We start from the raw sequence: 27708 nt of genomic DNA, 5'->3' as shown, positions 1-27708 counted from the left end.
TGCGCCAGCATTTGACAACTCAGTGCCCTCCTAATGTTTTGGAGTTCCCAAGCTCCTGACTTCCAAAGGGTTAGGATCACAAGCTGGAGAGACCAGTCAAGTCCTACCTCTCTTCCATGGAGTCAGTGAGTGGTGTTTGGCAAATGGGCTAGTTTCACAAGAACAGGCTGAGTACCTTAAAACACTTTGCAAATTAACAGCACAATGTCAATAATCAGCAGCCAGGGATTGCTTGGAAAGCGCTCAGCCCTGGGACTCTCAAAAGACCTTCTCCAGAAGGACAAGAGCATCTGAGAGCATAATTCAGAATGAATAATTTAGTAAGTTTAACGCAGTGTAGGAATTACAGGCGATGTCCTTTGACATTGGAGAAGCATGTGGGAGATAAAATGCAAAGTTGTTTCAGCTTCCCCTGAATGCATTCTGGCTACTCTTCATTGGCCTATTTTGCAGGAAGATGCTGCTGACTTTGATGCTCGGGGATCCCCTGGTCCTCACTTGGCTGTTGCCTTATTTGATGCAGTTCATAAACCAGTTAAAGCCAATGAAATAACTGGATTGAAGGTTCTAATCCTGAATGCAAGCCCTGTAGTAATTACACTAGGGACAAGTCTCCAGGTTACGGTCAAAACATGGCAGCAGTTTGAAACAGTCTCTCTCTGGCAGGTGGACCATAGATCTGCAGAGACAAAATGGGCAAATGATCACTAGTTTCTGCACAGTCCCCTCTTTATGCACACACACACAGATGCACCTGTGGGCATTTGGCATTGCTTTCTTGCTTAAGTTGTGCAGGTCTTGGTCTGGTCAGTACCTAACTTAGATGGGAGATTGTCTTGGGAGCCCCTGTACACATACAGTGGATTTAATGACTGAGGAAAGGCAGGCTATAATATGAATGCAGTAAATAAATGCAACACAAGGTATGCACTTACAATCGTCTCTTTCTCTAGGTGGTCTGTATCCTTTGCACAGATCCTGCAGGCCCAGCCCTATCATTGCCAGAGCGTGGCAAGTACTTCAGGTGCCGGGAGCAGGAAATGTTGGGAAGGTGTTGGAGGACAGAGCTGTCAGCTGTGCATGTGCTATACAGTCTGTCCTTTGGACAAGCCTGACCAAGTCAGATTCAACTCCCAGTTGGCTGGGCTCAAAGGAGACAGGCTCACCATCTTGTCAATTTCATTTGATGCAGCAAAAGGTCGGGAGTCAACTCTGCATTACAGATGTTATCTTTGCACCTCTTGGCAAAGGACCACAACTAAGTGGTAGAGCAGCTAGCTGCTCTGAGGGGAGAAGATCTCAGGTTCAATCCCTGGCATTTCCAGGTACGGAGAGACTCCTACCTGAAATCCCAGAGAGCCACTACTAGTCAATACAGACAAAGCTGAGCTAGAAGGACTACACAGCCACTACAGGGTTAAATTCTGCCCTCCCGCCCATCAGCTGATATCACCTATGATCTCAGCTGGTGGGTGAGTGGGCATGGTTTAAGAAAAATTGAGCCACAGGCCAAATTGGATCCCCTGGCAGACCAAAACTGGCCCACCATCTTATGCACCATATTCGGATTCCCACAATGGCTAACCCACTGTTTCCAGAAAGTCCACACACAGGGCTTGAAGTTGCACTCGCACACACGCCTGCCATTGCCCCCAGCATCCTGCCACTGAACAGAGACGCTTCCTTTAACTATATGACTATACTAAAAAGTGCAGGGAAGAAAGAGGTAACTTCTGTTATTGCTTCTATTACTATTACTTGCTAACCAAAACAGTAGCCTCCTTAGGGAAGCTGTATATCTCCAAAATCCAAACATAATTGCTCAGGCAAGCACCTGGAAAAATCATCTAATGCCATTTGGCTTAAAAACCATAGCATTTACCCCAGAAGCCTTTGCTTTTTCAGTTTCATATGTACATATTTTCTTATGTAATATTCATATTTTCTTAATGGGGCATTATCCACCCTGGAATTGACATTTCATCCTCCTGTGCATATAAGTTAAGGTGGTAGTTGCCCCTCCTTCACCCTCCCAAAAATGTTCAATATCTTTTTTTTAGAAAACCAGCAGTTAAACAAGTCAGATTTGGACCATTTTGGCCTCTTAGGACTACAGTAAATTGGAATCATTATTTTAAAATGAATGCATTCTGAAAGGCTGTGTTTTTCTATACTTTCTTTAGGCATGGTTTTGATTTAGTTTCTTTAATGAACTGAGCACCAGCTGTTTAATTTGGTAATGTTCCTCATTGCTCTCTGAGCTCTCCAACTCATCACCAAGGCCTGACTCATTTATTAATGCAGGAATAGGAAACCATTGCTCTAGCCCAGGCATCCCCAAACTTCGGCCCTCCAGATGTTTTGGCCTACAACTCCCATGATCCCTAGCTAAAAGGACCAGTGGTCAGGGATGGTGGGAATTGTAATCCAAAACATCTCGAGGGCCAAAGTTTGGGGATGCCTGCTCTAGCCAGATAGTGTTGAACTCCAAATCCCATTAGCCCCAGCCTGTGGGTCCAATGATCAGGGGTGATGGAAGTTGTAGTCCAGCAACTTACTTGAAGCCTACAGCTTCCCCATCTCTACAGTGTTTTGGTTCTTACTTAAGGATTCACATGTATTCGTGATCTGAGTATCTCAAATATCTCAAATGTGTTTGTTATGGCCAAGAAACAGATTTGTATACTCACAGAAGCTTCTCCAGTCCAAGGTATTTCTGTTTACGAGACAATAAATTGAAACAGGACACTCTGTAAAGCAAAATGTAGAGTAATATATTAACCCATTTGATAATTTGGTGCTATTTTATTATACATTTCCCACCTACTTTGCTCTAGAAAAGGAACAGCCCAAGATAGAAGAACATTAACTTTACTATTTGGAAGAAATTTGCTACTATATGGCTGCCTGGGTAGAGAACCCAAGAGAGATTTAGGTGGGATAGAGAAATTGGAGTGCTTTGGTCTTTCTTAAAGGTAAAGGCACATGTTTCACATGCAATAGTCACTTCCTTATGGCCTGGTCCTATATCACCTTCGTAAAGTTAGTAAAGGAGCAAGTTAGTAAAGGAGCAGTCAGTGGCTACTAACAGTAGATTCTTGGCTATTTCAAGTTAGAGCATTCATTCATTCACACTGAGGTCCAGCTCCGAGGGCCTTCTGGCGGTTTCCTCCCTGTGAGAAGCAAAGTTACAGGGAACCAGGCAGAGAGCCTTCTCGGTTGTGGCACCTGCCCTGTGGAATGCCCTCCCATCAGATGTCAAGGAAATAAACAACTATCTGACTTTCAGAAGGACATCTGAAGGCAGCTCTGTTTAGGGAAGTTTTTTTATGTCTGACATTTTATTGTATTTTTAATATTTTGTTGGAAGCCACCCAGAGTGGCTAGGGTATTAATAAATTATTATTAATAAATTATTATTATCATCATAATCATCATTTTCAATTCATTCCTTGAAAGTCAATGAGAATTAATCAGAAAAACACCACCAGACTTTCCTAATTTGTTTTCATTGTGGGCCTACATCTGTTGATAGATATAAAGCCAAAGATGTTGAAGTCTTGATGGGTCTTTGGATAGGAAGTCACCATTCTTTTCCATCACAAGGTCAGGGTGCTTGTGCCAATTCTGATAAGAATGTAAGTCCTGCTGACTGTAAGCCCATCTAGTCCAGCATCCTTTCTCACATTAGCCAACCTGGTGCCCATGGGAAACCCAGAAGCAGGTCCCAAGTAGAACATTGTCATCATGGATGGTAGCCAATGAAAGCCCTATCCTCTTTTAAAGCCGTCCAAGTTGGCAGCCATCACTACATTTTGGGGGAACAAATTCCACTGTAAATTATTTATTACATGTGTAACTTACCTTTTCTCCTAGAAGCTCAAGGCGGTGTAAACATATGCACTGTGTAATTATGTACCTTTTTTGCCTTTTCTAAGTATTCTAATATTATGAGAGAGGAACAATGTCAACATATTCCTCAAGCCATCCACTATGGCCCCAAGGTCAGTCACTGATAGTTTGGATTCCATGAGCACATATATGAAATTAGGATTTATTTTTTTGCCCCAATATACATCTCTTTACACCAGCTTACATTGAATTGCATTTAGCATTTTACTGTCCATTCACCCAGTCCGGAGAATGGTATAAAATCAGAGAACTTGACTATCTCACTGCTGACTCTTAACTCCAGATCATTTATGAACAAGGTAAAAGGCACTGGCCCCCTCGGGTATTCTACTTCCTACATTCCGCTTCTATTGGCGGAACTGTCCATCTAATCCTAGGACCGGTCCCAATATCCTTGTTATTGTACATTCGTGACTATCGGTGCTCATCATGTTACTGGGAAGTCCATACAAAACTCTTGATTTCAATACTCCTGGTGCCTGCAAATTGTTTCTGCTCTGTTTCCAAGCAAATTACATCCTGTAACCTGCTGAAATCTTGTCACTTTTTAGAGCACAAATGTACTTGGGTTGTTGATTTTTTTTCAGTCTTGCTTTTGTTACACTATAGCCCTACTGTGGCCAGGGGACCCAGGTGGCGCTGTGGTTAAACCACTGAACCTAGGGCTTGCTGATCAGAAGGTCAGCAGTTCGAATCCCTGTGACGGGGTGAGCTCCCGTTGCTTGGTCCCAGCTCCTGCCAACCTAGCAGTTCGAAAGCACGTCAAAATGCAAGTAGATAAATAGGAACCGCTACAGCGGGAAGGTAAACGGCGTTTCCATGTGCTGCTCTGGTTTGCCAGAAGCGGCTTTGTCATGTTGGCCACATGACCTGGAAGCTATACGCCGGCTCCCTTGGCCAATAATGCGAGATGAGCGCGCAACCCCAGAGTCGGTCACGACTGGACCTAATGGTCAGGGGTCCCTTTACCTTTACCTAGCCCTACTGTGGTAATGCTGGTGAAGCACTTCAGAACAAGTAATCAATGTGTGGACAATCCAATACCATTAATGTGCTGTTACTGTGTTTAGAACATGCTGCTGAATACATCGGGGGGGGGGATCACCAATCTGGAGAGGGTCCTACTCTTGACTTCCTGTTTCTAAATAGTTACTGATCTATACTGGATCTTTCCTCTTATTTCATGACTCTTAAGCTTAATCAAGAATCTTTAGTAAGGTACTCTGTGAAAACTTTTTGGAAGTCTAAAGTACTACACATTGTCAATTGGATCAGCTCTGTCTATAAACTTGTTGATACTTTCAGAGAACTCTAAAATATTAGTGAGCCTACATCTCCATTTATCCTTTCAAACATCTGGGATTTGGTTTTCATTTCCTGCCTTTGCCTGTACTGTACGAAGCGCTCTGTCAATCACTGCCATAGTTTAGGCTATATAAGACCTTCTACTTCCCTGCCCCAGACCTCTGTACGTTCCTGAACCTCTACCTTACCAAAATCCATTGAACATTTATAAACAGCTGCTGTAGGTTTAGTTTTCTGTAAGGATCCCAACTTTCCGTCCAACAATTTAGGACAGGCTTCCTCAACCTCGGCCCTCCAGATGTTTTGAGACTACAGTTCCCATCATCCTGACCCTATCCTGCTAGATAGGGATCATGGGAGTTGTAGGCCAAAAACATCTGGAGGGCCGGGGTTGAGGAAGCCTGCTTTAGGAGATGCAGAAGCACTCCAAGCAAATGGGCCATAAATAGACATCAGCAGATGTCAAATATCATCAGCAGTTGATACTTAGGCTCAAATGGTGTTTTTTAATCAGTTCCTATTTTACAGCTTAAATAATACAGCCTGATGTATATATCCCCCCGTCCCCCCATTTCTGCCACAGAAAAATATTCTGGCCTCTAAGATGTTTAAACCTTTACTCATCTCCCGGTCTCCAAGTTATCCTTGAGGAAGGGTTTTAAAAGCAATAAAGGTGCTCAGGTCAGGAGAGCAGAACTGTTTTCTTTCATTCTGCCCCTCCACATGCAGCTGTTGGGTGACCTTGGACTAGTCACACTTCTCTGAAGTTTGTCAGCCCCACTCACCTCACAGAGTATTTGCTGTGGGGGAGGAAGGGAAAGGAAATTTTTAGCCGCTTTGAGACTCCTTAGGGTACTGATAAAGCGGGATTTCAAATCCAAACTCCCCCCCCCCTTCTTCAGCCACCTTCTTCCTACCTGACTTTGACATTAGAACTGATCCTGATGAAAAGAACAACACTTGGGAGAAAAAGGCTGCAGGGAGGGAGATGCCATGCAGAAGGTTCTTTTCACTTGTACATGCCTTTGCTTTTAAAATTTTGAAATAATATAGGTTATATATATATATGTTGTTAGAACATGATTAGCCACATGTTGCCTGTTACTTCTTAGGTTTGGTGTTTAAAAATGGAAGTGTACTTTTAAAAGCAAACTGCCATGATCACTTTGGTTTGGCCTCTTGAAGGAGAGTTGAATGGACCTTACTACCTGCCTACATCAGGAATAGGGAATCTGTGTGCCCCCCCCCCGGCACACTGTTGGACTCCAACTCCCATCAGCCCCAGCCACCAGCATAATCAATGGTCAAGAATGATAGGAGTTGTAGTTCAGCAACATTATTTTCGGTATAAACTTGCCTGTTACTTCTTCAGTTTTAAAAAGCTCCATATTTTTGTGTGAGCAGCTGAATGCTCTCTCTCTCTTTCTCTCTCTCCACACACACACACACACACACACACACACACACACACACACACACGTGTTGTCAGCTTTCATGAAGAAATTTTAAGAATTATGTGGGATGGAGAATTTTAACAGTGCAACTTTTCTCCTATCATAAGGAGAGGCTGCACTAACCAAACTTTTCCCTTTTATGCATTTACCAGGGAGAAGTAAAGGGATCCTCACCCATATGAAACCTGACAAGTCCTGCAAATGACGTTTCCACCCTCTTTAAATTAACTGTATAGTCAAAGGATTATGCAGTAAAAATATATCCAGAAATACACATAAGGAAAAACTAAACATACTTGTCAGCATTTGATATTTTACTAGAGCATTGTATTTGCTTGTTTTTTAGTTGTTTAGTCGTGTCCGACTCTTCGTGACCCCATGTTTACCAAAATGCAAAAGTAACAGTGCAGTTTTATAACCATCTACTTATAAGTCAGTCCTCTGGAGTTCAATAGGACTTAGTCCCAGGTAAGTGGGTTTAGAATTGCAACTACTGTATTTAACTATTTCATATTTCCAGTGGGGCTTACTCCAAGGCAAGTGGCTATAGAAGTGCAGACTGAAGAACGATTTCAAATTTCCAGAGCACTTTCAAGGTATGCAAGGCTTTATAAATGGTACCTTCATAATAACCCTTTGAACGTAGGACATTATTATTTCCATTTTGCAGGTGGGGAATTGAAGCTGAGAGACAGTTACTTCCGCAAGGCCACCCAAGTTCAGACTGAGCAGCAATTTGAAACAGAACCTCTCTCAAGGCCAAGGCCAACTCTCAAAGCTGCCATGGCTCTCAGATTATGATATGATGCATCCATTCTTTTCCAGTATCATTCTCAACAGACTGAAGGTAACATTCTAGAAAATGCATAAGTAAACTATATATTGAAAGAATGTTGTGTTCAAGGCAAATCTTCCCATCTTTTTATACATTGTGGTCCTCAGCAGAATCTTTACTTGCACAATAACTGCAGGATAATTCTCCCCCCACCCCAGGGGAGACTTTATTGGAAGTGTTGAGCCAGTGCTATTTCACAGGTGATCACTGGTTTACAATGTGTGCGCTCAGGAATGCACTTTCTCCCTGATTTCCTGTAATTTAGCATATGCTAGTACTTGCAGGTTTCCTGCTTTTTTGTCAATCTAGCTGTTCCTTTTATTTGCATTCCCATAACAATGAGAAAGGCAGGAAGTGGCGCCTGCAGCTTTCTCCATTGGCACACCAGGTATTATTGCATAACCCAAAATCAGGTAGCTCCAGGTTTTTCTTTCCCCCCTAAATAAACTCTCCTACAGCACATTGGTTGCAGTGCATTTTAAACAACGCATGCCTCCCGCCCCAGCCATAAACACCATCAACATCAAAGCTTAAAATAGAACAACAATACATTTGTGACTGTGCACTTATACAACTGACTAATGGGGTCGCTAATTGACATCTACCTACCTACTTATCTATAGGAAGCATTGATGCTTGTGTTAGACCAGGGTTTGCAAGAGCATCACATAGAACGAAATGTGGATCATGCATGCCTTGTTTGATTTCTTGGGCAGTGGAAAGGCCTGCATGATGAGTTCATGTGTAACCCCAAAAATTTCAGGTGCCTGGTTTCACATTACTTCCTCCATGGAAGGGATATGTGCCCCCTCCAAACGAGGTTTGGAGGGTGGCAACATGAGAATGGGGCTCTTTAATGGTGGTTCCCCACTTGCAGAATGCTCTCCCCAGGGAAACTTGCCTTGCACCATCACTGCACATCTTTAGGTGCAACCGGTCTTTATTTTCCAGGCCTTTGGCTTTTGGCCTTTGGCTTTTGATTATCTGTGGCCTCTAAGTGGGTGCGATATTTTAATTCTGCCTTTTAAAAATACGGTGGTTGTTTAGATTTTTGCTTTGTTTTGTTTTCTGCTAGTTTTTCATGTAGGTGTTTGCTTATTTATTATTCTATGTCGCCTTTGGGTTGCTTTTGCAAGAAAATCAACTAGGGTTGCCAGACTCAATAGAGGACAGGACTTTTGTGCCTTTAATTGCCCTGCTCTCTTTTGAGTCTGGAAACCTTAAAGGGAAACCAGCAGACCCTTTGCTTGGAAATTAAACAAAGGGTCTGCTGGTTACCTCTTTAAGGTTTCCAGACTCAAAAGAGAGCAGGGCAATTAAAGGCACAGAAGTCCTGTCCTCTGTTGAGCCTGGCAACCCTAAAATCAACTAATATTTTCAAATAGATAAATCAATAGTATTGCTTGGAATCTGAATCCAGATATCAATTAGCTACAACCCCTATTGACTTGTATCATCATGACCAGCCAAACCAACTCATTCTTGGGGAAAGAGCCACTAACTATTCTCGTGTTCTTAAAATGCTGCACATAAAGACAATATGATAATGTGATTACCATTCCAAAGGCAAACATGCTTTATAGGGGCACAATTAGTCATTGGCTCATGACAGTGGATGAGCATGTACACTGGAATTACATAGAGATTTCTGTAAAGGAAAAATAAATAGATGTGGAGCAATTGAATGCTACTAGGCTTGTTACCTTTTCCCTGTGGCCATGTTTTACTCTGTTTTACCTAATGAGATCCTTTGCTTGTATTTCAGACCAAGCAAACCAACCCTATCCTGTTTACTGTTGAGGCAATATTCAATTCAACATAATGACTTGAGATCTTGCGCGCGGTAACTCTGTCTGCTGGCAAGAGAAGAGCCCTCTCATGTTATGTAATTATGGCTTAGGGCTGCAGTAATGAAGAAACCGTGCAGGCTGGAGCCTGTTTTCTGTTGTCTGGAGGCGTCGACAGCAAGCTTGTGGTTGTGGTCACATGGCGTTTGAAAGAGACTTGGCTCACCAGTCAAAACAGCAGGAAGGCTGAGAATACCATTCACTCCATTGCAAGTGGCTAGAACATCCTTGTTGGGCAACTACTCAGACAGGCAATATTAAGGAGGACTTAGGGATTTACAGTGTGACCAAAAAGGGTATTTCCTTCCTTTTTTCTCACCCAAGTGTGTTTTTATGTCTTGTACACAGTTGCCAAATATGTGTCAAGAGAGGCCTGTGCGTGGTTTCCTGTCTTCTTCTTATGTGGCCACCATATTGGGTTTCACGGAGCACCACAGCTCTTTGGAAAAAGGGGAATTCTTCATGCTTAAACAAACAGTTCCTGGTAGGTAGACATCCTTTACATTTTTTGTTGGTGTGGCTATGTGTCCTATTTAAAGGAGTTCTCTGAAAGCCTATCTGACCCAAATCTGGCTTAAAGTAAGGTTACCAGATCTTTTTCAATGAATCCAGGGACACTTCATTGAAATGAGTCGGAATGATAGGATTTTGTCAGGGGACTGATTTGCAAATCTTGGGACTGTCCCCGGGAAATGGGGACTTCTGGTAAACTTAGCTTAAAGATAAAGGATCCTAAGAAGGGAAAGCAAGAGGAGCCTTGAAGTTGCCCATCAACAGTTAGCAGCCAGAGCAGGCACACTGGTCACCTGGCCACAGTCTTCAGCCTGGTCCATACAGGAAGTTAATATTGGCTCTGTTGCTTCCTGGAGGGGAAAAACCAAGGTGGTGGTGCTGGGGCACTCCTGGCTTGGCCTCTAGGCTGTGGAGTCCCTCAGGGTTCTGTTCTGCCCCCATGCTAGTCGACATTTACCACTGAGAAAGGTTGTTTGGAGTTTTTTGTGGTTCAATACCATCAGTATGCTAATGCAGCCCAGCTCTCTCTCTTCTTAATCTCAGGGTCTTGAGTTTGTTCCACCAGGAGGTGAAGGCCATTTTATTTTGGCAGGCTTTTAGGAACTGACTGCTTTTAAGGAAAGGTCCCTTAATAGTGTGCTGTGCTGTACTGTTGTGTGTGTGTATGTGTTTTACCTTTCTAGCTGCACTTTAATAGATACAGTACTCTTTTGCATTGTTTTAATTCCATCATTAGCTTATACACTTTTTAGTCATACTTTTTTTTCTCTTTTTAGTTGTGTGTGTTTTATCTGTATTTGTGAGCCAGTTCTGGGGGGGAAAGATGAGAAATACAGTCATACCTCGGTTTAAGTACGCTTCAGTTTGAGTACTTTCAGTTTAAGTACTCCGCGGACCCATCTGGAACGGATTAATCCACTTTCCATTACTTTCAATGGGAAAGTTCGCTTCAGGTTAAGTACAGAGTTCTGGAACCAATTGTGTACTTAAACTAAGGTACCACTGTAATGAATTAATGGGCATTATATCAGGCTGCACAGCTGTACTAATTTTTCAGCCCGCAATGGGCTGAAGGACTTCTTTCTACAGACTGTCACCCAAATCAATCTGTCCATGCTTCCCTGGGCTCAGTGTAATGGATGCAGATAGAGATTGATGTATAACTAAATTATCTAATATGCCATTTGCACCTCCTAGTATCCAACCCAAACAGCACTTTTTTCTGGTTGGACTTTGTCTTTGAAGAAACCATGCTATGACCAGATTTTAGGCAAGACATGTTATCTGGTGCCTTGTGAGCTATGCTTCAGTGCTCATCTGTCTGCCTTGGCCATGGCAAAGTCAGGGGGGACTATTTATATACAAACAATAACCAAATTCAGTTTTGTTACATTCAAGTGATACTATCTATATAACTATGCTAAACATGATGAGCTATGTTTTAGGTTATGGCAATAAAGTAAAGTATGGTATTCTAAATATACTGCCTCATCTATGTTTAAATAGCTACGAGAGAGAATAATTTTCATTTCCCCTCTGTTTTCACACTAGGCCTGAGGATATCTATTTCTTTCAGCAAGCTATCATCTCTCCCCACCCCCTGAAGTTATTTCCCCCCTAAGCCTGATAAACTGCAATTCTTTCACCTGTAGGCTACTTATTCCAATTACAAGACTACTGAACAAGTCAGCACCAGCCATGTCCCATCCTGTTCTGTTAAGATGAACTCAAATATTGCCTACATTGCCTGCGTCTTAAATCCCAATTGTCTCACAATGACAGTTTCCCACCAAGACTTCCTTTTAAAATTTGAGATGCCCAAAATTGTATCCTGCTGTTTCCTTGGAAACCAGCTGCTGGAAGTCAGATAAGTGGAACGAGATGCTTCCAAAGGTTTGCAACGCTGAAAAGAGAGGGGCACAATAGAGAAATAAAATCGAGGTTCTGCAAAGGAAGCCAGGGCTGGCTTCTACATATGTTCGAGTCTACATTCAGTATTCACTGCAAATGGTGGCTCTTATAGAAATTTCTCAAATGTTTGAGTGTGCTTAAAAAAAATGATTTAGTCCATACATACATACATGCATGAAATGGAATCTGATGGAACACTGAAGAACAATAAGGAAACATAGGAGAGAAGAGCTGCTTGAATAATTCACAACTCAAAGGAGCTCAGGATGGCAGTTTTTGCGCTACCCTACCCTGCCCTATTTTATTCTCATAAGGCTCAATGTGGATTTGAGTCTAGGTCCCCACACTCATAGGACAACCCTCTAATCCAGGCATCCCCAAACTGCGGCCCTCCAGATGTTTTGGCGTACAACTCCCATGATCCCTAGCTAACAGGACCAGTGGTTGGGGAAGTTGAGAATTGTAGTCCAAAACATCTGGAGGGCCGAAGTTTGGGGATGCCTGCTCTAATCATTAGATCACACTGGCTACAGGTGCATGCAATGAGAAATGCAATGGTGTTTTGTAAAGTAGCAACAAATCATAGAATCATAGAGTTGGAAGAGACCACAAGGGCCATCCAGTCCAACCCCCTGCCAAGCAGGAAACATCATCAAAGCATTCTTGACATATGCCTGTCAGGCCTCTGCTATAAGACCTCCAAAGAAGGAGACTCCACCACACTCCTTGGTAGCAAATTCCACTGCCGAACAGCTCTTACTGTCAGGAAGTTCTTCCTAATGTTTAGGTGGAATCTTCTTTCTTGTAGTTAGAATCCATTGCTCCATGTCCGCTTCTCTGGAGCAGCAGAAAACGACCTTTCTCTCTCCTCTATATGACATCCTTTTATATATTTGAACATGGCTATCATATCACTCCTTAACCTTCTCTTCTCCATGGCTACCCGCATATGCTTTTTCTCATCATGAATGTGAAGAGAGAGTATGCCTAGTGCAGGACTCTGTCCTACTGGCTTTGAGGTGCTTTGGAGAATCAGAGAGAGGAAAGGGGAATAAATGGAAGGGAGGGCATATGACTGGTGGGACATGGAGAGACCTTTTGCTACTGCTTATATTATATGGACTGCAATATTTCTTTCAGGTGCATTTCACTCTAATGCACACAACTTTCCACCTTCAAATAAATATAAACAGTAGCTGTTTATTAATACAGGATTAATGCTGTTCAGTATGTTTTCATTATTCGTGACTGACAAGATTGCAAAAAAAAATTCTACAGGTGATTTTTGAATGATTTCCAGAACAGCCGCTTATGCAGCACAGTTCAGGAATTGTTTAGAGATATTTTTTTAAAAAGAAAATTAATGGCATCGCACCAGTGTTTGTATTTCAAGCTGACACATGCAATATGCTCTCCTTCAGCACATGCAAGTTTAGTGCTAGCTAAAATTGTTTCCTTGTCGTAGCAAATTAAACATTTTAAGATCCCCTACACTGTTGCCACATTTTTTTTCCTGGAAATGATTTTAGGATGGAGGACTATTCCTTTGCAGAAATTGCCAGCTTTTAAACTGACCCAAACGAAGGCAAAAAAATGAAGTTGTAGATAGACTAACACTTCAGACTGCAGTTTGTAGATGGGGATTTAACATGGGGCAAAGCTCCCCACCACCAAAATGCACTTTAACCTGTCTAAATTTTATATGGCATATTTATAGCACAGTATAGTTATCAAAATTGAGATTTTCTATATGTATCACTAATAAGTATTTCAGTATGCAGATAAGTTGGGACCAGTTATTCATGATCAGTATATTTCTTTATAGAGATCCCTCATTCTCCCAAATGCCCGAGAGTTTCTAATTTCCTTTAAGTAATTTATATTTGTCAAAACATATAATATTTTAAATTAATATTCCGATTTTCATTTTGAGTGGTAAAAATACTAAAATACTAAAAGTTGCAAGAGCAATATGGAATACATTAAAGCTTTAAGTAAAAACAGGAGAGAACTTGACATTGTGCACTTAACAAGTCTGCCTGTAATTAAACATATTCAGTAGCTTGAATACTTTATGGTTAATATTTGCCTAGATTCATTGGTAGTAATAGTGAAATGTTATGGACTATGAGCCACTTAAAATTTTATGCCTTTCATGCTCATGAAAGCACTTCCCAGTAGGAATAAGCATGAAAACCATGCGTAGAAAGTCCTATGAATGTATACAGTACATATTATGCTACAAGTCTACGGACAGACACTTAAATGAATGTAGAGCTTAGTGAATATTACAGGACTCACTTTTTGAATAACTGTACCCCCTCAACACTTGTATGAATAATTGCAGTTAAATGGGAACAGATACAGCACACTGAGGACAGAAATCTTTGAAAAGGCCCTTTGAATTCTAAATTTTCAGTTTTGAAAATTGAAAATTGACTCTGAAACCAAAGAGAAGCCAATCCAATGGGTTTAGGTACAGTTTAGCCTTATCTCACCATAGCATAGTCTTCTGAAGCCTAATGGAAGAGACAAATTCTGAGAGGAATTAACAGCCTGCAAAACCATCTAGCAAAAGCTGCTTCACTATCAGGGATGCTTTACGATACACTTTAGATCAGCTTCTCAGCATTATACAGTTCTACTAGTATAAACCTAGAATAATTCCACAGATTTGCAGCCTGATCTTATGAGCTGCTACACCAGCCAATAATGCCCGATTAATACAACACCCTATTCCTGCAGAAGGTGGAACAGCAAACTTTCCCAACCTGATATGCAAACAGAGATGCAGGGCTGTCTTAAGCACATCCAGCGCCGTGGCGCAAAGGTACCTCCGGCGCTCCCCTCCCTTTCCCAAAATTTAGCCTGGGGCAGAGGGTGCCGTTGGGGCTGCCTGACTACAGCCTGCTGCCGGCGCTCTAGCTGCTGCCCAGCGGCCCTAGCTGCTGCCCCAGCGGGAGTGGGGAGGGCAGCAGGCACCGGTGACATGGAGGAGGCCCCTCGGGAGCCACTCCCACCACCGCTGCTCCCGCTGCTCCCTCAGGTGACAGCGGCTCGGCGGGCAAGGGATTCCCGCAGCCAAAGGAAGAGGAGGCAGCAGAGGAGGAAGAGCCATAGGGCTTAGTGGCTCGTTACGCCCCACCAATGCTGGGGCACCCCTGAGAGGCCGGCGCCCTGGCACAACGAGCCACTAGCCCCTATGGGAAGGCCGCCTCTGCAGAGATGGGTGGTTGACATGAATTCAAGTACAACATAAGAAATAAAAGAAGCATTAAAATTCAATTTTAAAAACCACAAAAGGAATCTTTAATGCCGACATGCTATGGACCACCTGATGAAGCTTGCAGAACCACAGTTTGGGAACGCCTGCCCTAAGCCATCTAGGATGGTGGCCATCACTATGCTCTTGTAGTAGAGAATCCCATCATTTAACTATGAACTGCATGAAGAAGTTCCCCCTTTTGTCAGCCCAGAATCTCCCTCTGTTCAGCTTCACTAGGTGACCCCAAGTTCTCACAGTATGAGAGAGGTTGAAAAACATCTCCTTATCCATTTCTGTGCAAACTATGGTAATCTGGTTACCGAAACACTTGATGTTTGTTTGTTTGTTGAAAAAGCCTATCTAGTAAGTGTGTAATAGGGCACAAATATAGCACTCAAATCCTGGAGATTATAAATAATAACATTAAAACAAACTGCACCGCCATTCCACAACCCATTCAAAAGCCACATGTGAAGCACACCAAAACTTAATTTATACAGCTTTGGTCACATGCAAGGTTTTTGGGGTGAGATGAAATCATCTGCTACATGGCTATTGCTACTGAAACCACTTATCTTTAATATCTTACATTGCATAATTAATACATTTTGAAGATGGCAAGGTTAACTCGCTTAACTCTCCGGAGAGAGGGCTATTATGGTGTAACAGCCTCTAATTTTTCTTTAACAAAGTGTTCAACCTTCTCTCATAGCACAGAAAATAAATTTCATAAAGGTGGGTGCCAATATATTAAGGAGCAATTAGGACCATTTATGAAAGCTGCCAAAGACTGCAGGACGAGTCAAAGAAAGGAGTCTTCGTGCTCTTTGTAAAAACAGCAAGATGGAAACAACAGGAGGGCAGGTATAAAAGTCAAAGGAAGTCCAGGTGCACCTGCGGATGTTTCCAGCCATAGATTAAACATTCCCTTGAACGAATAACAAAAACCCAACAACTGTATAGTGGTACAGTTCACACGTATTTTACAAACAGGAGGTAATAAGTCATGAAAATGGCGATGCAAGAAAATATATGCATGGATAAAGATACAGAAGAGAGGGTGTGTGAGAGAGAAAAGAGACAGTGAGAAAGAAAGAGCTCTTGGTTTCTGCTTCTTAAAATGGCTTAAGACAGGTTCGGAGTTCTGTGTGTGACCATTGACATGAGAGCTGTCAGAAGCAAGGCAAGTAGGGGAGGGGAAGGAAACAGATGGGTGACATAGTTGCTCAAACATGGACCAGACAACTGCAAAGAGAAAAAGTTGAACTCTTGACCTGAATCCCACAAACAGGACTTTTGGAACTAAAAACAACCCTGGCAGGACCCTTCACCAAATTAAGCCCTGGTAGGACTCCTCACCCCCTTCAAAAAGCAAAGAACCATGTCAGCATGGAAAAGAGAGTGATCAAGATGTAGCTAGAACTGGAGGGCAGAGGTCATCCGGCTTCAAAAACAGATTCCAGACACTCCAGAGAAGATTTGGAGATGCAAAAGGGAGAGTAGACTGAGAAGTCCCATCACATGTGCTTGCTGAGCATTATATATTATCACATTAGACTAATACTCTCAAAAGCCATGGAGGTTTCCATTCTAAATTTAAGGTTGCGCACAGTGTGTATATTCAAAAAATAAATATCCCTATCCTCAGGAACATTACCGTATATTACACGATGTACTTCAACAGCCAGGTATATAAAATGAACTATTAATGCTCATCATGATACGATTAATCTGCGAAACCCCCAGGAGGTTTCTATACAATCTGTCCAAGATCAGCATCTGGCAACCTACAAATAAATACCAAAAATTTAAATAAGCACTCCAATAGCTTGATAAATAGATTTAGCAATCTGATGCTTGCCTGATATAAACTGCTGTTGCTTTTCATACCCCAGTCAGATCTGGAGGACAAAATTTATATTCATTTAAGAGAGACTAGAAAATCTAGTTAAACTGATACAGGAGTAAAAGACATGAGACTCTATGCTCAGCACATATCTCAGAACATCAGAACTGCTCCCTCTTTCAGCAAAAGGCATCCATCTACTCTGAAGAATTGCTTTTAAAACTGCTTGCTTTCAGCAATGACTCCTCAATAAGCCCTGTGTGATGTGGAAGGTTCTGGGGAATATTTCTGGGTTATAAAATCACTTCAAATAGGAGGGGCTGGTTAGGCTACATTGCACCAAATGCTGTCATACTGCTATGCATTCCAGGGAAATACTTTGATGAACCCTAGATGGGTCGCCAAAGGAATCCCACATTTCTTCAGAACACAGTTTGGACACCACTTTTGTGCCATCGTGGCAGCACAGTCTACCAGAGTTTTTAAGTTCCTTCTCTACTTGGAAATGGAATATGGATAGATAGATCTCTGCTTTTCTACCAAGGCAGCTAATATAGGATACAAAACCAGTATTTATTCATTTTTGAAATCACAAAGCAAAACAAGCTAAAAATATCGCCATTGTTGCCCTGCTGAGGAAAGGAGAGGGGAATTAAGATATTTTTAAATTGTTGCTTTCATAAACAGGAATGGTAGGAGAGCTGCGGATCCTTTATCAACACAAAATTAGATTCATAGGACACTATCCAATCAAATGAAGCACTGAAGTACCACTGTTTTCAATGGAAGAGTTGAGCACACCCTTAACTCTCTTGCACTGAAATCAATTTGGTTTATACGCTTTTACTTTTAGCTAGATTGTGCCCACAGTCATACAATACAGTTTCATTATTTTGCACACAAACACGTCAGCTGTGGGACTTGCCACCGAGCCGCGTTCTCAAGAGAAACCTAAAAGACCGCTGCCACTTACATAGAAGGCCTCCTCTTTATAAGGTCAAACAAAATATGGGTTTGGGATTGCAGTACTTTTGGTTCCTTGCCAAAGTGAAATTTAAACTTAGATAGCAATAAAGGAGCTTTATTTTAAATCCAGCTAATCCTGAAATGGTGATTGGTACATGACACAGACGTAAGCTGCATAAGCTAAAGAGTTTGACCAGAAAGAATGTATAGCTATTGTTCATATTAGGAGTCATAAGAGAACTACTTTCTCATTGCCAGCCCTTGAAAGCTACTTTCTTTCAGAGTAATGGAAAGATATGAATAAATTCCAAGGCATAGTATATATTTTATGAAATGGCAGTATAAAAATATTTTTATAGATAAGTAAAAAGTACCCTATTTTGCCTCCCAGGTCAGAATTCTTTAGTACTTTTACTAACATGTGTAATTTGATTCTTTCTACTCTTGCTGCAACATGAACCTGTAGTCTTTTCAACACCTGGGAGAGGAGGGTGGATGCAACACAGCAGCAAGAACGGACAAAAAAAAATTGATTGCCCTTTCTTCTGCTCAACATGGAGCTCTTTGAGTAGCGTTTCTATATCTATATGTAATGTTTCTGGAGAATGAACATTAAGGTTGGTTCAGAATTGATGTTTTGGGTGTACTGGACCCCACAGTCTCTTTATGAGTTGGACTTGGCTAGTTGTGATGCAATGCTTGTGATGAACTGCTGACAGGGCCTCTTGGAGGCATATGATGGGCCTGTGTTCTGTAGTGTCTTCTTTTTAGTCAGAAAATGTTGTTCATGTTAAGTTTTGGAAAATCTTTCCAATGCTGACACACTTTTAAATTATATTCCTGCGATGCTATTCAATATGGACGACAAAAGTGGATCCTGCAAGTCCTTGTGGTTGCAGCGAGACTTAAGATCTTGATGCACTTTCTATATTTAAACATGCAATTTATCATTGTCAATCTCATTTGGCTTTCTATTTGGACGCAGGGACTGCTTGTGCTAATATTGTACATAGGTTTAAATTAGGACAGATGGGTTATTATTGTTTATGTGAGCTGACATTTGAGTGTATCTGAAGAAGTGTGCATGCACACGAAAGGTCATACCAAAATAAAAACTTAGTTGGTCTTTAAGGTGCTACTGAAGGAATTTTTTTATTTTGTTTTGACTCAGACCAACATGGCTACCTACCTGTAACTTTTTTCTTTCTGTTATAGTTGCAATAAGAACAATTTATATATATATAAAAAGAGTAGCATGAGATGATGAAGCCATCTGCTTGTTTTCGTTTCGATTCATGGCTCTGGTGTTTTGATTGTATTAAGCTGTGTGTGTTTTGGGTTCGTTTAACTTCTTTATAAGCTGCTCTGGAAGTTTTATTTATTTATTATTTAGGAGGCAATCCTAAATTCCCTGGAAGGGTGACTGGGAGATTGTAGGATGCTACGGAGCTCTTATTCTTTGTGGATAGAGAAAGAAGCCCAAAGTCTCCTGTTGCAGAAGTGGAAAGGTTTGCCATCATTCCTCCTCTGCCACTGTTGCCCTGTTGGTGGTAGGGGCTGGAAAGGGGAATGTCCGGGTCAGATCAGTCTTTAGCTGGCACAGTTACTAAAATCCCAACCCTTCCAGTCAATGGGAGGAAAATTAGGAAATAACTGTATTTGACAGGGAGAGGAGGAACAACCTGTTCCCTCCCAAAGTTGGCAGAAGGTAGAAGACCTTCCATCAAGAACATAACCACCCTGGTATCCATAGGATCTTGCCTGACCAAAACAAGAAGATGATGTAATTTACACAGAGATTCAAATACCCTACAAACATGAGGAGTTATGGTTCATAAGTGTAATAAAACAGTACCAGACTTAGGAAAAATTGTCCACAGATACATTCCTTTGGGTAAGCATAGTGCGATATCCCATCATTTACGATACGAAAGGTCTACCATGAATGGGCTTGAGAACTTCCATGCCTTTGGCACAAGTACATAGGTGACACAGGGTGTGTCCACACTAAGGCATTAATGCAAACACGGGCTAATTTTTCCATGTGCAGATTTGTGCACCTTTTCCCCACACATGAATGCTTTCAATTGTATGTCTCAAAATTCATCTCATTCCCCCCCCATCCTCATTAGTAGGTGGGGGTTGACTGGATGAATTACTGCTGTGTATTGTCCCCTCCCCTAAATTGGAGGTTCCTTTTGGGCATGCAGGAAACTTTTGTTTACCCGACTGAACCTTTTAATTTTCGTTGAAGAAAAAAAATAAACACAAGTTTTCTGATATAGCAGATATCCACAAAAGAGCAGTCAACAAGCAATTCTTCAAAATGTTCATCTCTGCCAAGTGATGAAACTTGAGATCCCTTCTAGGAATGCATGCAAGTATTTGTTTACCTGTATATGCACTTCCTAATTTTTTGAAATACAAGTTTTCTGGTATACCAGATCTGCACATAAGTGCACTAAAAAAGAAGAAGGGTGAGTTACTCCAAATAGAGGACAGATTTGGAATCACTCTGGTGTTCCAATAAGGTTCAGACCTACACTACAAACCTAACCATTCTTGAAAGTAATATTCAGCATGACACACTCAATGTGGGCACATGTTAAAAAATGTAGCTTATGAAATAGTCCTTACTCCAAGACCACCCAGTGAGTGGAGGGTGGTGGGGTTTAAACCCCAGACTCCAAGTTCCAATACAATATTTTATCCACTGAACCTCATTGGGGGTTTTACTTGCAACTGAGGTGGTCAGTACCCAGGATGCATTTTTCCTTTCCACAAAACTGTGTGCGGATTATGGGTATCTTGGACTTCTTATCACCTAATGTCCTGATTTTACTGGGCTTGCACTTCTGAGAGTTACTATAAAACCTATTATTTATGTCAGACCCCAATGATCTCTAAATGTTTTTAAGGATAAGGTTTCCAACAAGTTCTCTCTTCATTGTGGTTTATAGCACAGCTGTTTTTAATTTAACTGGGGTTGGGGTGTGTGTGTGTGTGCGTGCGTGCACAATTCCATTTGGAATCAGCACTTTGCAATAAATAAGGAAGAGTTAGATCAAATGAATGGTATCCTCCTATATTTAATTCTAATTTTATTCTTTAGCAACAATAAAACCGTAGGAGAAAGGGGGTTCTATGTTTTGATGAAGCCAAAGGCAGCCAACACAGGCCTGGCTTGCAAAGGTGTATAATATGTCCCTTTCATGCATTTTCAGCCTCCCCAGCCCTTTTATTTAATATAAATGAGATAACCTAACTTTCTTACATATAAAAAAACAAAAGCAAACACTCTGAAAATTCATATGTCATTTAAAAAAATAAAAAGTAAGACTCTCCTGCTTTTGTTTATGGGAGATATAAGACAAGAAATGCTGAGTATTCCATCTAGTTGCATAGTAAAAAGGAAGCTCTGCCTACACTTTCCAGTGTTCCAGCCAGTAAGTGTAAAGGTTTTGGAATGAAGGACACAATACATTTCTGTTTTTCAGCTGTTTGATATAACCCCTGGAGACACACTCCATTGTCTCCTGAGGCAGATGGATGTCAACAAGAAATTACTTTACAGTCATACCTCGGTTTAAGTACACTTCGGTTTGAGTACTTTCAGTTTAAGTACTCCGTGGACCCGTCTGGAACAGATTAATCCACTTTCCATTACTTTCAGTGGGAAAGTTCGCTTCAGGTTAAGTACGCTTCAGGTTAAGTACAGACTTCCGGAACCAATTGTGTACTTAAACCGAGGTACCACTGTATTTTATTAGGGTACATTGTTTAGCAATGGGTGTTCAATAATTATTTTATTTCATCATTTTCAAGAGTTTGAAAACCTTTGGGAAAGTGGCAGAAGGGCTCTTGGAAACCCCCCCCCCCCATTGGAGCATCGGGACTCCCTCCCTAAGCTGAACAGAAGCTTCCTGGGCTTTGGAAAGGAGGCGCCAGGTTTTAATACTCTAATTTACCGGAAACATTTAGGTGACTAGCCTAGCCTCCCTAGTCCACTGACCGCACGCCACTGCTTATTTTTGCTTATTGTTTTGCTGGTTGTTCAAAAGCGAGACAGAGGTTGTAGCTTTCTTTCCTTTGTGCAAAATGGAGGGATGTACAACATCAAGAAAACACTAACTTCCCATGGCCAAACTACAAATGGACTACTTTTTAGTGGGAATCCATCACACTTTTTGGGCCCTTTTGAAAAGCAGGCACCACCAGATTCGTTTGGAAAAGGGGTGGGTTCTTTTCGGCTGGCAGGCATATTTTCTATTTATTAGCTATACAGAAGCTTTTAGCGACAAGATGCATGACTGTTCTGCAAGAGCAAGCCACAAAGATACCATTTTGCTCATTAGAAAGGAAGTGTTTAGGTATAAGCTTCAGATGTGGGGGCAGTGGGGGATAAAGTCCCTCCTCTAGTGCTGTAAGGGTACTATTACCCCAAATGAAAACTAAGCAATTGTAAAAGGATTGGGAAGCAATTATGTACAGTGGATATTGCAATTTTCCCGTCTCAGAAAAGGCCCAGCTGGGAGGCAATAAATCTGGTTTCAAATGAAATGCACAAACCGCACATTCTGGAGAAATCATGGAGTAGTCCCAAGACTTCAAAGGGATTTTTCATGAGGCTACTTACAAGTAAGCGCTTCATAGATTACAGACGCTGTCTGGAATTGGATTTTAAACAAGAGCCAGTTCTCATGACCCTTCTTTGCATATTGAGATGTGGGTTGAATCCAGGCCAGCTGAAATTCACAAGATCAAACTGGAGTTGGCCGTGCTCATCGTAAAACGAGTAGGAGACTCTTCCAACAGAAGGGCAGCTTGCAACTTCATTCACATTTGCTAGGCTAGCATGACACACCCACCCACTATGGCCCAGTGCTTGCCAAGCTTTAGGGCTTACCACACTTCCCGTTGTTTTGCTGCTTTTCCCTGGGGAAAACCACTCTTTAGCATTCAATCAGAGCAAACGGCAATTTGGGTTTTCTCCAGATCGATGTTTGCTCCGATTTAGCACTAAAGAGCAGGTTTTCCCTGGGAAGGAGTGGGGCACAAGGAAAACCACTTGGATCCATGCTTTCTAGGCACAGGGCAAGCAGAAGTGTGGATGGGCCCTTAGACTTGTACATAAAATACCCAGTGTGGAACAAAAAATGAAAAACCTTTACCTATAAAGCAAACTTGAAGAATCTAGGTTTCATATCTGACACTTTCCTAACTCCAAACAGAAAGATTTAGAACTGGATGTATAGAAGGCTTAGCGATTTGACATTTTAGTTGAAAGCTACCAAGCATTACTTGGGCACCATAAAAGCAGTTAACCAAAACCCAACACTGATTAGGCATTGGGTTTTAATATACATACCCTTGCTACACTGAATTTGTGGTTATCGACTCCCCTTGCCCCTCTGCAGAAGCATTTGCTCTTATGTTGCTCACAATTAGTACTTTGCATGTATGAATAGAGAGTTCAATCATTAAGAATGCTCTAGTTATCACATTTTAGGTATTATGTTGCAATAAATATTTTCCGCTCTTAATCCTTAGTGCTTCTGAACATTTTGTAAAACCTGGACTGGAACAGCTTGAGACTCTGGTGAAGTGAAACACTTGAAACACTGTCTGGATTCCCTTGACATTGCAGCCATCAATGTCTGTTGGTTCTAAGGCTACTTGCTTCTGGGTCCCTTGGCATTTTGGTAAAAGAAAAGTAGCAATTACATGTATCATGAAAGGTTGCATCCAATGCTATATTCCTACTAGACCCATATTGTGCACTGAAACTGCTGAATAAAGCATGTATGAATACAGTGGTACCTCAGGTTAGAAACACTTTGGGTTACAGACTCCGCTGACCTGGACTTAGTACCTCAGTTTAAGAACTTTACCTCAGTATGAGAACAGAAATTGTGCGGCCCCATTAGCTAAAGTGGTACCTCAAGTTAAGAACAGTTTCAAGTGAAGAACGGACTTCCAGAACAAAGAAAGTTCATAACCAGAGGTACCACTGTATCTATGAATAGTTTACAATAGTTTTCATTCATTCTGTTCCTTTAAATAAAGTTCGTTTTTGGGTGAAGAAAAGTGTTTTCCTTTTTGTAAAAAAATAAATAAATCTCACTATAGGTGCATATCATCTCATTAATTAGATATGAAATACTGTTAAAAAATATAGCAGCAAAAATGATCGCCCATGTTAATAGCTAACCTATTCTTATGCATTTAGTTCTGTCATATTTTCGCACAGAGACACATTAGTCTCCACACTTTGCTTGTTCCGTGCCTAGAAAGAATGGGTCCAAGTGATTTTCTGCTTTCTAGGCACAGCTCTGAGCAGTTTTTTTGTTTGCCCCACAGCTTTCCCCAGGAAAACAGGTTCTTTAGCTCTGAATTGGAGCTGAATTGGAACAAACAGAAACCCATGGAAAACCCAATTGCTTCTTCATACAATTCAGCACTAAGCTGCGGGTTTTCTTAGGAGAAAGCAGTAGGGCAAAGGGAAGTATGGAAGAAGCGTTGTCCAGATGACAAATAGAACCCTTTAAAAGGGCTGTGCCACGGGCCCCACAGACCATAATACCTCATAGCATTTCTAGTCAAAGCGATTGTAAACAACGCAAGTCTCCCGAACCCCTGGCCTACCTGGCAGCAAGTCAGGATGTCAAGTCCAAAGTTCAATGTCCGAGGATCAATCCACACGAGCAAAGGTCAGGAAACACAGTCCAGGGTCAACCCAGGTAGTCAGGTTTGAAGTCCAGCAGTCAGGAGACAGTACAAAGTCAAACCCAAAGCAGGTCCAGGAAAATCCAAACCAAGGCCCACCAACATGAGCTGCTGAGCAGACACAGCACTTCAGCTCTGCTTCCCTTTTGTACTTTGCAGGCTGATTGCAACACCTGGGCCTGATGAGGCACATGATCCTCACCTGTTCCAAGGCTACTCCAGCTGAGGAATCACACATTCCTCCCAGAGCTGGTTGCTAGCAAGCCCCACCTGGCCAGCTAAGGAGCTGGGTTGCGAGTCCTTGCCTCCTAGAGCACCTCTCCTGCTGCACCCTATGCCTCAGAGCCCGCCATGTTTGTGGAGACAGGTGCCCCTCTGGCACTGGCGATGCGTCCTGCTGCTCTGGTTCCTGTCCATTCATCCCCAGTGGCAGAGGGTGCGCAAAACCCGCCCAGGGCTCACGCGCAGGGTGGCCCCCAAGGGAAGCGGGGCACGAGGCGCAGAGGGACCCCACTGTGGCTCCTCTCGCAAAGTGCACCCAGGGCGCACCTGGGAGCAGAACTGTGGCCAGGCGCAAGGAAGTTGCACAGCTTCCTCGCACCCCACAGCACTGGAGAATTGCATTGCTGCCACAGCCAAGCACAAGGAAGCTACAGCTTCCTCGCACGCCACAGCCTCTCTCCGAAGCTGCCATGGCAGGGGGCAAGCCAGGCTCTGATGACACAGCCTGTCAGTGGGGGCAGCTGGTCGTGCCCCCTCAACAAATGCACCTGGGGCCACAGCTCCCACAGCCCCACCACGCTACGCCACTGTTCACCCCATCCTCTTGCCATCCTCTGTCACTCGGAGTACTTTCTTCACCATCCCCTGATGGCCCAGTCCTGGCTACACTCCTTGCCGGGATTCTCTTCATCCTCTCCATGGTCCTGCCAGTTCATGACAGTAAGAGCTAAACTTAAATTGCCTTCAAACCTCTAGTGAAACATTCTGTGAGAGACGCTTATGCTTAGCCTCGGAACTGACACCCATGTTTTGAAATCTGTAAAAACACTGTTGGCACTATACTGTATTGTCTTACGGATTCTAGATGTGGTGAATCACAAACTCTGGATTCCTTTCCTATTGATGCCTATGTGAGACCATGTGTCTTCTATTCCAGTGTATCATTTCAACACAATGTAATACATGGCTGTGTCTCCTGAGATGGGACCTGTGACTTTCAAAGGTAACCTGAGGGGCAGCCTGCTGTTTTGAAAAGCAACATTAAAAATAATAATACCCATGAACAAAATGCATGCTTAATCGTATTTCTTTGGCTATACCGTATATATGAGGCATTTCACATTGCAGGAAGGAGAACTTTAATGCTGTTGTGGAAGGATGTTATGCAATGCTCTATTTATTACATAATATTGATAAGGTAACACACAATTTAAAGATTTGGGAGGAGCAGCTAAGGTCAAACAAAGTGATTATACAGTGTAGACAGGGATGTTTTTAGTGTATATCGCAAGATGCCTGCAGAACAAACTGGATTATCATAAATGACTTGTTCATTTAAAAAAATACCTAATATTATAAACATTTATTCCACCTTATCCATTTCAAATGTATAATTATATCACACTGTCAGTTAATGGAAGACAGCCAGTGTCTGATGTTGCCATGAATTTAAATCCCATTTCAACTAGGAGAGCCACCTATTCTTACAAATGGACCTGACCTGTTTTCACTTAAATCCCCTTGTGCCGGAAACTTGGTTCCTGAGCACATATAGAAGTGACCATTTTGCTCTCGCCATTTGCATTCCTATTCAAAGCTTCCTTCTGAAGCAAGACACTTTCAAAAATACTATTTTCTTTTCGACCCAATTCATGAAATATGAACTCAAGAGATCACTAGGTACGGATTATAGCTTTTCAGGGGCTTAAAGATGGTAAAATATTTTCACTGTGGCCTATGGCAGTCTGTGTCCCCTTCCCCCCCCTTTGGTCTTGTCAAACAGGTTTCTGCAGTGCTTCAGAAGTGGATCATAGAGTCATATCCCACAGAATCATATGTCTGAAGTAAATTCTTGTCCAACTTTCTTCTGCCAATCCACCCGCATCTTAAAAACTTCTAATGAAGGAAAGTTCACCATCTCCTGAGGTAGTCAGATACTATTCTGCTCTCAAAGAATCCTGTACCATGAGGAAGCTAAGGACCTACAAACATAGAACATAAGATGAGTCCTGGTGGTTCGGACCAAAGGCCTATCTAGTCCAGTTTCCTGTTCTCTTAGTGGCAAACCACCTTATGTCCCTGTCAGAGAAAAAGTGAGGTATAAAGAGAAGAAGAGGAGGAGGAGGAGGAGGAGGAGGAGGAGGAGGAGGAGGAGGAGGAGGAGGAAGAAGAAGAAGAAGAAGAAGAAGAAGAAGAAGAAGAAGAAGAAGAAGAAGAACCTGAACCTTCAATGTATTTCACCATTCACTTTCACCAACAGACAGGCTGTGTACATACTACCACTTATTCCATATCCAACACACTCCCACCACTGGCAATTGAAGCCCAAGAGCACATGATATTAGCCACAATCCATAGGTATTCTATAGCTTCTTGAGAAATACTCCTGCCTGATGTGTTTCCCCTCAAACCAGCTTCCATCCTATTTGAAAATGGAAGCCATGGTTAAGCTGAGGTGTGTACATTTCAGGCGGGTGTTGCACATGCACGGTTAGTAGCGCATGCACAGACGACAGCTTCAGTGAATTGTAGTTTGTCGCAGGGAAACAAACTGGGTAACGGGCATTGAGTGAGGATGCCCACCCACCCAATCTGTATGTCACAGTAGGAATGAGACTTGAAATGCAGTGAGTGAGTGGGGCTAGGGAAGACAACTTCGCTGCATTTCATTGTGTGCGTTGCCTCAGATATCTTGAGAGCTGTAGTCTGGCAGTATCTGTAGGGCAACAGGTGTTCCCTCCCTGCCTCACCATCACATGGCTGGCCAATATCTATCTCTTCATTCCCTGTGTTACTGCTTCCCATTATCTAACATGAAATGGTTATGTCCTAAAAGAAAAAAAAATCCTGTCCTTTTCTTTGCCCTGTAGAACTATCCATTGGTTTTAATAATAAAAACATGGGAT

General features: G+C 42.2%; 1 long non-coding RNA gene across 1 annotated transcript; it reads right to left on the bottom strand.

The window, feature by feature from the left end:
- Nucleotides 1-147: 147 nt before the first annotated feature.
- Nucleotides 148-24801, bottom strand: LOC118084637 (uncharacterized). Its single transcript, XR_004692533.2, has 3 exons — nucleotides 24500-24801; nucleotides 2691-2750; nucleotides 148-679 (listed from the first exon to the last, which is right to left on the bottom strand). It is a non-coding gene; the product is annotated as an uncharacterized LOC118084637 (long non-coding RNA).
- Between the last annotated feature and the right edge of the window lie 2907 nt (nucleotides 24802-27708).

This window comes from Zootoca vivipara, chromosome 4 (genome assembly GCF_963506605.1).
Source record: "Zootoca vivipara chromosome 4, rZooViv1.1, whole genome shotgun sequence".
NCBI classification, from domain to species: Eukaryota; Metazoa; Chordata; class Lepidosauria; order Squamata; family Lacertidae; genus Zootoca; species Zootoca vivipara.
This window is presented reverse-complemented; position numbering and strand designations above follow the sequence as displayed.